This window comes from Rhipicephalus microplus, chromosome 8 (genome assembly GCF_043290135.1).
Source record: "Rhipicephalus microplus isolate Deutch F79 chromosome 8, USDA_Rmic, whole genome shotgun sequence".
NCBI classification, from domain to species: Eukaryota; Metazoa; Arthropoda; class Arachnida; order Ixodida; family Ixodidae; genus Rhipicephalus; species Rhipicephalus microplus.
Window position 1 is genome coordinate 118,581,554 of NC_134707.1, and position 13,605 is coordinate 118,595,158.

Below are 13,605 nucleotides of genomic sequence, written 5' to 3' on the forward strand. Positions count from 1 at the left end.
TGCTGGCAGACTGACCACCAAAAGGGCGTGGCATCTCCTCCGACACCTCCTCGACCCATCGCACACGAAAACCACTACCCAGCACCACGTCACCCGGCTTATACACGCACACATGGACAACCCCAATGATCTTTTGGATACACTCCGCGACACCTACACATCGCCCGGCATACCAACTTCTCTTCCCTCATACACAGGACAACCGAATGCCGAACTCGACACAGATATAACCGAGACGGAGGTCAGAGCCGCGCTGTTGACTCTCCGCACTAAATCCGCACCCGGAGCCGACTTGATTACCAACACAACACTCCGCAACCTGGATGACAAATCGATCACTCGCATCACGGAGTACTTCAACCAGTGTTGGAAGGAAGGAACGCTTCCCCAGTCCTGGCGTCACGCGAAAGTAATGTTCATACCGAAGCCCAACAAACCACTTACACTCCAAAACCTTCGCCCAATCTCATTAACTTCGTGTTTGGGCAAGCTTTTCGAACATGTTGTACTGGCGAGGCTTTCACAGCATATGACAGACCGTGACTTATACCCTCACAGCATGGTTGGCTTTCGCCCCCATTTGTCCACTCAAGATGCCATGCTACAAATCACTCACGACATCTTCGACCAGCTCATTCCGGGCCACACAAAGGCAGTGCTGGCTCTGGACTTATCCAAAGCCTTTGATCGCGTTGAGCATCATGCGATCCTGACAGCACTTTCTCCACTGAACGTGGGTACACGTACGTACACTTACATTCAGGCCTTTCTCACAGCACGCACGGCCGAACTTCAGTTCGGCCCGCTCACCCACCCAACATACACACTAAAGAGTGTCGGCACCCCTCAAGGGTCCGTCCTCTCACCTTTCTTGTTTAATATCACACTCATCCCCCTAGCTCGACAATTGGCAATTGTTCCTCATCTGAAACATACCCTATATGCAGACGACATCACGCTCTGGTCTACCCATGGCAGTGACGGTGACATACAGGACACCATCCAAACAGCCGCCAACCTAACGCAAAATTATGCAGTTAGCGTAGGACTAACCTGTTCTCCAGAGAAGTCCGGACTGCTCTGCATCCGCCCCAAAAGCCGCAACTCCCCCTCCCCACCCATCGTCATCGAACTGGATGGCAGATCGGTACCAGAGGTCGACACCCTCCGGATACTGGGCATGCATATCCAGAGTGATGGGAAGAACACAAACACAATCCGGAGACTCAAGCAGGTTGCAGGGGCGATGTCGCACCTCATCCGCCGGGTCTCAGGCCGTTACCGAGGCATGAAGGAGGGCGACCTATGTCGCCTTATTCATGCCTTTGTACTCAGCCGTGTGCTCTACTGCACCCCCTACCTCCAACTCTCTCGCCGCGACACTGAAACATTGGACGCCCTCATCCGTCGGGCATACAAAGTAGCCCTCCACCTTCCCATAAGTACACCTACCGATCGACTTCTCAAGTTAGGCCTTCACAACACTATCGGGGAACTTATAGACGCGCACCGCCAAGCACAATACCTTCGTCTCACACAAACCGACACTGGTCGGCATATTCTACATTCTCTTGGAATCCAGATACCCGCCAATGATCCCACATTACTCCCCATACCAAGACCCCTGCACCGCGAACTCCTCATTACACCACACGTAACATGCACCCCGACCACCACGATAAACGTCGCAGAGCTCGCGCTAAAACTCTACACCTATGTTACGGCGCCGAACCAGACGCCGTATGGGTAGACGCAGCCTGCGTGGGTGATGAAGCGGTCGCTGCCGTGGTGGATCACAATCTCTCTCCCATAGGTACACACACACTCCCTCCAGACACGTCCCCCGAAGCTGCAGAGGAAGCTGCCATTGCCTTAGCAATCGTAAACACAGAAGCACGGTACGTCTTATCAGATTCCAAAACCGCAATCTTAAATTTTGCACGAGGCCGAGTTCACGTCCCTGCTTTTTGCATACTGGATTCGCCCGCTGCAACCCCGCCCCGTCAAGTGGAGTTGATTTGGGTGCCCGCGCACTGCGGGAATCCTGGAAACGAGGCCGCCAACCTCTTAGCCCGAGGTTCTTTAAACCGGGCTCCCGCGGCCTCCGATCTGGGATTCACGAAGGACCGCGCGCGCACTTTCAACGAGCTGACTCAGGCCTATAGGGCAGCACGTCAGCTATATCCCCCACCGCACAAGTCCCTGAGCAACCGACAGGCAACCCTCTGGCGCCAGCTACAAACTCACACTCTTCCCTCTCCTCTCATTCTATCGCACTATCACCCCCTTTTCCTCACCTCAGCCTGTACCCTTTGCCCTGAACCTCATGCTTCTGCTATACACATCCTTTCTCACTGCCCGGCGGATCCTCCCCCGCGGGCCCTAGAGCACCTAAAGACTTGGGAGGATTGGGAGACCCTACTGCGCTCAGAGGACCCGGTTGAGCAGACCATGGCGGCCGACCGGGCTGCCAGCGTCATGGACCACCACCAAATGAACGCTTGAGCGCAAAGGGGTCGTGCGGGGGCCCGGGAGCCTGCGTGCTCCAAACTCCTCTGTTGAATAAAGTTTTTCTCCTCCTCCAGCACCTGCCGGTCTCTTGGAACATTGTGCGTTCACCATGCAGAAACGCGCCCTTAAAATCTTACTGTTTAGCTTGTTTTTGCGTTCTTTTAGCTTTTTGTCGCTGTCCGAGGCTGCTTTTGCTTCAATGTTTTATGCGGATAAAATTATTCCGATGAAGCGCCCGCAACTTGAGCACAGCGTCAAGCCGTGGTGCAGATCTGCAAGCCTGAACTAATTTTATATTCTATTCAAATGTTCTGTTTTCCGACATACGGAGATAGAAAACGACGCCTGCACTGCAGCGATAGCGCGAGAAAACTGGGCTCCCACAGAGAGCATAGGCTTGTTCAGCCCACTCGTCAAAGGCATGTAAAGCTCAGCGCAGACTTATGGTACAGATGCGACGTTCAGACGTTATATAAGTCGAAGGCCCCCCAGTTACAGGGAACGCGTCAAAACGATAACCCAGAAAATCCATCGCAAATGTGGTTTTTTTTTTTTTTGCATAGTTTCAGCCATACCAAGTATGTGTACTGTTTAGTGGCGCAAATCACGGGGGGGGGGGGGGGATCCTGACTCCTCTTTGTGTTTAGACTGAGGGGAGGGTGGATCCTGTACAGTAGTCCCTCCTGAGATTTTGCATTTTCAACAACTTACACCTTCACTTGCTTGAAGTTATGTTCACACGTGCCATTGAAAATCACCTCATAGTCCCAGATAACCTCAGCTCTCAGATACAATGAAAGAAATAAGCATGATTCAACAACTTAGGATAGTGTTTTTTAGGACTGGTTTACAATGGCCACCCTCCCAGTCCCCTGTGCGCTGGAAGACACCCGAGCGCAGCTGCGTGAAGAACCCTTGAACGACTGGTTGGCATTCACACGAGGGACAATTCCTGGGGGGATAAAGGCGGGTTCTAGTGACGCTATCTCGCGAGGAGAATTCCCCTCAAATGTTCCCAGGCCCTCAAAGTACGAAGAGAATGGAGGAGGAGGTCAGTGTTTCCCATCTACTCTGGTGTCTAGCACCTCCCGTTTCGCCAGCTGCAGACGGGAGCAAGCGCAACAATGTGGCCAAACACCTGCCGCGGGGAGAATAGTGTTTTAGCCCTCTAGGGAAAAAGCAATAAGAAAAGGTCCCCGTATCTTTCGAGCAGGCGCGGGGAGGTCGCGCATACTCGATAATCCGTGACATCATTGCGATTGGGAGGATTTATCCACCGTGTGAATGGAACCGAATCTGTGTCTTCTTTCTTAAAGAGTGGGGGGGGGGGGGGGGAGAGAAGACAGGACACTTCTGCGCTTTCTTAAAGGCTCTTTTACGAGAACTCTGCCATCTGGGAGTTGTGGCCAGGCGGCCTGACTTTTCTCTCAGCTTTTCTCCCCAGATAATAACTGCTGTGTCTTTGCCACGCCCTCTCTGCCTTTTTCCTGCTTCCCCCTTGCTTTTTGTAAACCTCGAAAGAAATATAACTTGTGAGCTGGATTCGTGTGGATACACATGCATCATGTATGAAATATCAACGGATAATATAGCCTGGAATGTACTTAATATGAATTTTAAAGTACGAATTGCGCCACTGCACGCAAAACGGCAGTATTAGTTTTCATATAAACTACCAACCGCCACCATCGTGACGAGTTTGTGTTGGCTGTCATGATCATTGCGAGTGCTAGCAGACCTTAGAAAAGGTTATGAAACATAATAGAAAAGGTTGGTAAACACCCCACGATTGTTTTTATATTGAACCACGATTAGGATATTTTTTCGCCATTTATTTCAATCAATTACACCAATTAGCCTTCGCGCTACTTCTCGTATGACCTTCCAAAGGTTCATTGCACAGAAATGCCGCGACAGCTCCTTTATCATTGCTTCTCAGCGTCGCAGCTGGTCCCGAGAGGAGTATGGTTACCAGCCGCCTACGCTGCCACTTCTGACGTAGCTGCATTGCTTGTCGCTTTCTGCAAGCGGCCCGTTTTTGGATGCCATAATACGTACGGCCGCGTTGCGCCATTCAGGATCGATGTCTCCAAGGTTAGTGGGTGCAACAACGCGTTTCATGTTATGGCTAGTGCATCGACGTAAAAGTTAACTCCCCTTCATGCTCTGCCAGATTGTCGCTTTACTTGTCGGCGAGAAACCGAGCCAGTCTAAGAACCGCCCCTCGAGTATCCACCTTCAGTTCCTAGTAGGTGACGAAGAAAACGTTGAGCTCGTCTTTGAAGGCGTAAGCCGAGGCAACGTGATCAAATTATATTCCATTGCCAGCGCAGTCGCCCTCCAGAAATGCGTCGAAGAATTCCTCGAATGTTCCACTCCAGAAGCGATACACGTCCAAACTGCTAGTGTGGTGGAAGTCAGAGACGCACATGTCCCACGGATTCCTTGCCACGTATACGTACTTCGCATCTTGGTTCATGGAGTCTTTCCGTAGGGGCAGGTGGGTGGCAAACAGGCACAGTGGGAGACTTGGCTTCCACCAATCGATTTGGACGACTCCAAGCATGCGCATGTCACGCGTAAACTTTTGCAAGCCACTTACGGGTTCTCTTTCCTTTAGAATCAACTGTGTAACGTACATCACCTAGTATGTACCACTTTTGGGGAACGTGGTGAAAAGCACGTTTCCTTTCCATGCTCGAAACTCCAATGCTGCCCTCGAGAGTTCAGGGCAGATGATTGGACTTCGTGAGATGGCGTCTATAATTTGGGAGTAAGGCTTTCTTCGCTCCATTGCAACAACGTCCGAAGAGCTCCTTATCTGAAATGAAGGAAGACATGACTGTTATTAACCAGCTATGCGCATAAATTTCTTCAGTGAACGTGACAAAAAAAATGCAGGTGCACTCACTGCAATACCTGTTGAAAATGCGGAGCAGTAATTAAGCTGTCCTCTGATAAACTTAAGGAGCGTATATTAGGAAGCTAGTAGAAAAGACATTATTTGGGGATCTTAAAGAACGCCTGGTACGAGACACCGGAGAAGAGGTAGACAGGACCAATTCAGCCTGTGCAAGCGCGTCCTGGCATTTCACCCGTGCATCCCTGGCAAGCCTCAAAAGGAAACCTTCGATTGTGAAGCAGTCGCGCCCTTAATCACACCCTCTAGTAAAAAAAAAAAAAGATGGCAGTAGTTTCGTTCCTAATAGTTCTTGCAGGCACTGCAACGAGTTCGCTAGCTACAGATCACATGCTCTAACGATGTCCCTCGTTGCGGGGCACGAACCAGTGCAATGAAGAAAAGTGGTTATCCGCTTTCAAGAGCTCCGATGTCGGGGATCAACTGTGGGCTGCCCATAGGACCCACGACGCGGTGGTAGAGCTTGGCCTGACTGTCATAACGGGGGAGTGGCCCGCTGTGCCTTGAGTCTTGCACCTCAGGACTTCAAATAAGGCTTCACATTCATCCATCCAACCATCCTTCCGTTAGTTTTTACTCGCACAGACGGGGCGGACGCTTGAGGTGGCAATCGTGTTCGACCAGTCACCGCGATACGTCGCGAAAACGCGCGTTCGGCGAGCGTCTGCAGCATCAGCATTTCCAGGCGCATCTCTTCGCCGTTCAGGTGTTCATGTTTTGCGTGTTGCTGTGAGTATGTTCAGTCTGCGAGCTTTGGTTTATTTAAAGAAAGGACGCGGAGACGGCGTGCGAATTATGCATACCATGATGCCACGTTGACTATACCGGCTGGTACACGAAGGTGCGTGTGCGTGCTCTCGATTTCCCAAGCGAGCGAAAACTGGGGAACACATGGACACGCGTGGTACCACGGGAAACCTCTCGATGCGGTGATGCTCCGGCTATGTGTTTTAGGGGCGAAGTTCGCAAAGCCATGGGTTTGTCCTCACTAGCTCGTACGTGACCGCCTAGGTCGATTGTTCACTCAGCAGGTGCAAACGAATTGATGGACAGGCAGACGGACTGAAGGACGACTCACGGTTTACCTAAAACCCTCCGAAGATTCACCTGACTCATCATCATTGACTCCGTGGATATGCTATGATTTTTTTCTCTTTCATTTAATTTCTTTTCTCACGCTAGTTTAAACGCATATCACTTTATTTTACATATGTATGGAACTGTAATTTTTTTGTATCTGTGTGTGTGCCTCGCTGCCGCTACTTGACCCTATTGGAAAAATTGCCATGGTGAATACTGGAAAACATGGTGGGCGTAGTGGAAATAATAGTGGGCATGGTGGAAATATTAGTGGGCATGGTGGGACGTAGTGGAAAATATGGTGGTTATGCCGGGACATACTGGGTTGTATGGTGTACAGATGATGGGTAAAGTGGAAATGATGGTGGAAAGCAGAGGCTAGATAGTGGGCAATAATGGAACACTCTGCCCACCATTGCGATAATGCTGGGAAGCCCTAAGCATATGGTGGGTGGTGCTTATCATGGTGGGCTACATGGTGTACCAAGCTGAGAAACTTTTCCCACCATTGCGATAATGCTGGGAAGCACTAAGCAGATGATGGGTGCTGCTTGTTATGGTGGGCCACATGGTGTACCAAGCTGAGAAGCTCTGACCACCATCGCGATAATGCTGGGAAGCAGTAAGCAGATGATGGGTGGGCTTATAATGGCGGGCAATTCATATAGTGTACCAAGCTGGGATCTGTACACTACATGTTCTACCACCATGATTTCCACCAAAGGTTAGGCCTACTGACCGAGCCCGTACAATTGTGTTATCCGTGCTTCCGGGTTTCAGAATACACGATTACGACGATTAAGTATGACAATACAGTGCAGCCATATGGCATCATGCAGTTAACCTAAATGAAGCATTTTTCATTGTGTAAGGTGTCCGCTCAAGAAGCAACAAACATCGATGCGACGCGATTAAAGCACTTCCAGAGAACGTAATTAAGCGTCCTCTCACCGACAGCCGCCGGTCGCACTCGCCGGCACTTCTCTAGCTTTTGTACGAGAACTCAGACGTGGCAATTCATGTGCTTGGTGAACCATTATGATAGCGCAATGTTTCCGGCACACTGCATTCGTTTTGGCCAAGCCGTTATGTAGTCGTTGCTTTAGCGAAAGAGCTACAGCATTGCGCTGGAGCGACCACCCTCTACATTATGCGAAAAGCATCCCAATACTCAATCAAATAAATTAGGTGGGCGTATCTATGAAATGAGCCTAGAAGCGTCATAAAGCGTGAGCAGATGTCACCCTTTAGAACGAGCGCGAAACGGATATTAAACTTGGCAGACCCCGCCGGTAAACTGTTGCTGCTCCCCAGTCCACTTGGTTTTTTTTTTCATTGAAGTTGTGAACTGTAAAAAAAAATAGCACTACTGCCATTAACATAGTGGCAATCGTTACAGGCCGCAGTTGCTCGTGTTTAATAAATGTGCAATATTTAGTAGCAGGTGTAGATCTCATCTATGTTGTGTACACGACAAACATAACTTAAGTTGAACCTTAAGTTTGTATCCCAACTAAGTATTTAACATGCAATGACCGTCATGTTGGTGTGGCGCAGTGGTTAGCGTCTTCGAATGGGAATGCGCAGGTTGCACGTTCGATCCTCCGTAACGCCATTTTTTTTTTACAGGACGGGTGTTTTTTATACCGTTTTTATAGAATTCTTTTTTATTTTTTGTGGCAGCTCATCACGGTGATTCTGACGTCATTTCGCGCTCAAGTGTTGCCGGCACTGCAGCACCCACCATACCCACCATGCGCCATGGTGGGTGGTGGTTTCCACCATGCCCACCATTCGTTTTTTTCCGATAGGGTCGAGTACGAGCTCCGTAAAGCAGATTGTTGCTTTTTCCCCACCACTTCCATCATTACTTTTTGTACTGATGGTAAAAATTATTATTATTATTATTATTATTATTATCATCTCCGAGAATTATATGGTAAGCTTGCAGAGTACCTTCCCGTTATCTCCACTGTAGAAGTCCTATAGGTCTGTGTTTGCAAGCGGGAGGGCCATTACGTCCTGGATGCTACGTTATTACAAGTATAAGAAGGCTATTAACAAAGCATCCGGACGTCCTTCTGATCCAGGCAGAATGTGTAGTGCCCGAAGACGTTGAGCTACTTGACATGCAGAGACGTGCTGACTGTGGACAAAGTGATCAAAACCTCTGTCGTTCGCGAACACACGGACTTCGCGAGGTATTTGTACCGAGAAACGCCGTGCCGTCACCAAGCTGACACTGCAATTTCTGGTGAACGAGGAGCAATCCGACCTCCGCACTGGTGAGGATGGTCAGAAAAAACAGTGCTAAAACAAATCCCGTAGTGCCGCAGGAACCTATTGGTGACGGACTTTTGGGTTGAGCCAAATGGCACAGTTCTGGACGCTGCCGATAAAAAAAAAAGACGATCCCAACCTCCTCAGAACGAAGAGGTGTATTGCTCCTCATGTGCCACGAGCACAAAACGAATCTCGATTGTTTAAATCGATGTATTGATCCTATACTTTTATTAGATTTGCTTCAAAATATATACGTGCTCGATCTTGAAAAAAAAAAACATTGCGCATGGTAGATCTGCGAGATGGATGGATGGATGGATGGATATGGCTGTACCCTTTAGATCGGGCGGTGGCTAGCGCCACCAAGCCGTAACACCTAATGAACCAAAAACTATATTTATTTTTTTCCCCTTAAAAAGTGAGTTTGAGGATTCGTACTTTGCAGTGAAGAGTTTAATTTTCACTCGTGTCTTGACTTTAGCCACCAATCAGATAACCTCCTTCTGGTTAAGTCTACCCGCTTAAAGTTTATTTTGCCCTCCCGGTCCCTAAACCCCAGTGCTTTGAAAAACTCTGCGCCATCATCCTGAACTATAGGGTGAAGCCCTTTACAGAACATTATCAAGTGTTCGGCAGTTTCTTCTTCCTCTCCACACGCACTGCATACTGTGTCTACCCCTTCGTATTTGGCCCGATATGTCTTCGTTCGCAGTACTCCCGTCCTGGCCTCAAACAGTAGAGAACTACCCCGAGTATTATCATAGATCCTTTCCTTGGCAATTTCCTGCTTAAAAGTTCGATAGATCTCTAGTGCGGACTTCTTAATCATGCCCATTCTCCACATGTCAGTCTCCGTTTCCTTCACTTTCTTCTTAACCGATAGTTCTTTTTGGTTTGGCCACCTGCTGTTTTCTAAGTATTTACCAGTCAACTTCCTGGTTCGCTTCCTCCATTTTGTATCGACATTCTTCATGTACAAGTAGCTGAAAACCTTCCTAGCCCAACGCTCTTCCCCCATTTCTCTCAATCGTTTCTCAAATTCTATCTTGCTGCTAGCTTCCCTGCCCTCAAATGATGTCCATCCCATATCACCTTGTACTCCCTGATTTGGTGTATTCCCGTGAGCTCCTAAAGCAAGCCTACCTATTCCACGTTGCTTAATTTCTCATCTTGCTTGAACTTCTGATCTCATGCACAAGACCGCATTGCCGAACGTCAGCCCAGGAACCATGACCCCTTTCCATATTCCTCTCACAACATCATACCTATTGTAATTCCACAGTGCCCTATTTTTCATGACTGCTGCATTCCTGTTACCTTTAGTCGTCACGTATATTTCGTGTTCCCTCAGATACTCGGTCCCATTGCTTATCCATACGCCCAGATATTTGTATTTATCTGTTATCTCTAGCGTGACCTCCTGTATTCTAAGCTCACTACCTTCGTTGTCATTGAAAATCATGACTGCTGATTTTTCCTTACTGAATCTAAAATCTAACCTATCTCCCTCATTACCGCAGATGTCCATCAATCTCTGCAAATCTTCCTTGTTGTTGGCCATTAGCACTATATCATCTGCGTACATTAATGCTGGTAGTGCCTGATCAATAAGTTTTCCTTGTTTGACTAAAGAGAGGTTGAAGCCCAGTCCACTTCCCTCTAATTTTGCCTCTAATCCTTGTAGGTACATCATGAATAATAAGGGTCACAGGGGGCACCCCTGCCTAAGCCCCCGTTTTACCTCTGCAGGCTTGGATACCTGTTTTTCCCACTTTATAACTACCTTGTTACCTTTATAGATACGTACCCTTTAAAAGATTAGTGACTACATGTTCCACGCCTAGTGTGTCCAGTATTCTCCACAATTCCTCTTGAACCACGCTATCGTACGCTCCCTTGATATCCAAAAATGCTAGCCACAGGGGCCTGTGTTCCTTTTCTGCTATTTCGATGCACTGCGTCAGTGAGAACAGATTGTCTTCCAACCTCCTGTGTTTCCGAAACCCATTCTGCAGTTCCCCCAGCACCCCCTCATCCTCTATCCACGCCTGCAGTCTTTCCTTTATAATTTGCATCGTCAGCCTGTAGACCACTGATGTCACTGTTATAGGACGGTAGTTGTTTATGTCAGCTTTTTCCCCCTTTCCTTTATAGATCATGCTCATCCTGCTAAGTTTCCATCCATTGGGAACTTCACCATCGATTATTATGTTGCTCACTGCCTCTCTCAAAGCCTGCTTAGACTTCGGACCTAATGTCTTTATCAGCCTAATTGGAATGCCATCTGGGCCTGTTGATGTACTACCAGGAACCCTTTTCTCAGCCCTTTCCCACTCTTGTTGTGAAAATGGAGCCATTGCACCACTTGATTCGTCCTTGTCTATTGTGGTGCATAAAGTACTTCTTTGTTGAAAATTTTCTGTCACCCTTGTTCTTATATATTCAATAGCTTCGTCCCCTTCTAGCCTAGCACCTTGGGCTGTAGTTATAAAACTCTGCTCTAGGCTCGTCTCATTTCTTAGGGAGTTTAGACGGTTCCAACATTTTGCAGCTGCCTTTTTATCTTTTTTATGCACTTCTGCCAGCCACTGAGCTCCCTTCCTTCTAATCTTTTCATTGATCAGAAGGGATGCATCCCTTCTACAGCTTAGAAAGGTTGCCCATTTTCTTTCAACATCATCTGTCGGTTCACCCCGCTGCTTAGCATGTCTGTGTTCCCTAGAGGCTTCCTGACGTTTTGCTATGGCTCTCTTAACTTCCTCATCCCACCAACTTTTGAGTTTGTGTCTTCTTTTCCGGGGTGATTTGTCACGCGTCTTAACAAGCTCTAGCTCAAAGAGTCTAATTAGATTCGTGTATGTCCACACTGTCTTGTTATCCTCCGTGATTACTTTCTCAATTTGTTTAGTGGCTATTTCAATTTGCCTTTCTGGATAAAAATTTTCCTGTAGTTGCTCATCTTGTCTCCTTCCCACTTTCACTGATCTTCCAAAACTTAGCTTGATACGTTTGTGATCGCTACCCAGACTTCTGGAGCCACCTTCATCTATGTGCATTCCCCTGAGCTTATCGTACATCCTATGTGACATCAGTGCATAATCTATCGTCGACTGAAGCCTTCCTACCTCCCATGTTATTTGCCCTTCACACTTCTCGGTACTGTTGCAAATGATCAAATCAAGCCTTTCACACATATTCATGATCATTTTGCCTGTCGGGTCGGTATACCCATCTATATCTTCTATGTGCGCATTCATGTCTCCTAGTATAATTATCTCGCACTCTCTGCCTAACTCCTGAATGTCCTTTGATATACACTCTACCATTGCCTGGTTTTCCTCTCTGGCCTTTGCTCCCGTCCACAAGTACACGAAACCAAGGAGTGTCATTTGACCTGCCACTTTCCTTTTTAGCCATAAATGTTCCTTGCACTCCTGCTTGACCCTTTGCCAGTCTGTACTTTTATGAATGAATGCCCCAATACCACCCCCCTTTCTGCTGCCTTCTGTTCTGTTACAATATTCCCACGCGTAGTCCGGATTGTTCGGAGGTTGTTCCATGTCCCCGAGATGTGTTTCTACGAAACCGTATACCATCGGCCTCTCTTTCCTTAGCTGTTCTTCTATCTCTTCCCACTTCAGCCTGTTCCTACCACCCTGCATGTTAATATACCCTATGTCTGAATTGGCTCGGCGCTCGTGGCTACGTCTATTTATGCCCCGGACTCTACCTATCTTAGATATTGGTGCCACTTTGGAATCGTATCTGTCCATACCAGCTGTCAAAGAGTCTCCCTGGTTGGGGGAATAACCTCCCTCGAGCAGCCCCCTCTGTTTCACTAGTCCGCACCTATCGAGTGACGTCACAAGGAAAGAGCCTCGATTGATTTGATTGATATGTGGGGTTTAACGTCCCAAAACCACTTCATGATTATGAGGGACGCCGTAGTGGAGGGCTCCGGAAATTTTGACCACCTGGGGTTCTTTAACGTGCACCCAAATCTGAGTACACGGGCCTACAACATTTCCGCCTCCATCGGAAGAAAGAGCCTCGAGGCTGGAGTTTTCCGACGAGGTGTTGCCTCTACTCTCCTCCTTAGACTCTTCGTACCTCTCAGATCACTCCTTCTCACCCTCATTTCACTGTTCTGTCTCATTGCTAAGCTACAATGAAGACAATTAAAACAACACACTGACCACGATACAAGCACATAAAAGCAAGACCAAGCTTCCCGTACTTGTGCACAATTAAAAAAAAAACTTTTGAAAAAGGTTCACGAATATTTATTTTTCATTTGTGAACAAGACTCGCGTTCGGGAGTCGGAACGTCTTACTTTTATTTGCTTGCATCAGTGTTTTGTTTTAATTGTCTTCATGTCTGTTCCACGCTCATAGAGCCCTTTCAGCTCTCTTTAAAAAAAACGGATTCGTTATCACGTTTACAGACAGTTCTCATGTGACTTTTTTTGTGTTCCCTCCATATTTCCTGTTTCTGCTTTCTATGTAAACTCACACACAATAATAATAATAATAATAATAATAATAATAATAATAATAATAATAATAATAATAATGTGAATATCTGTGAAGTTGTACCATATTTTGTTGACAACCATTGCCAAACCTTTGTGGCTTCAGCTTGTATTAATTTGACTGAGCACCTTTACGTCCTTCATTCTTGAAGAGTGCTAAATTTTACACTCGGGCACAAAATTAATTGTACCTTAAACTCGCAAAGGTGCCTGTCTGTCTGTCTGTCTGTCTGTCTGTCTGTCTGTCTGTCTGTCTAGCCGCCCACGTCTTGGTGATCT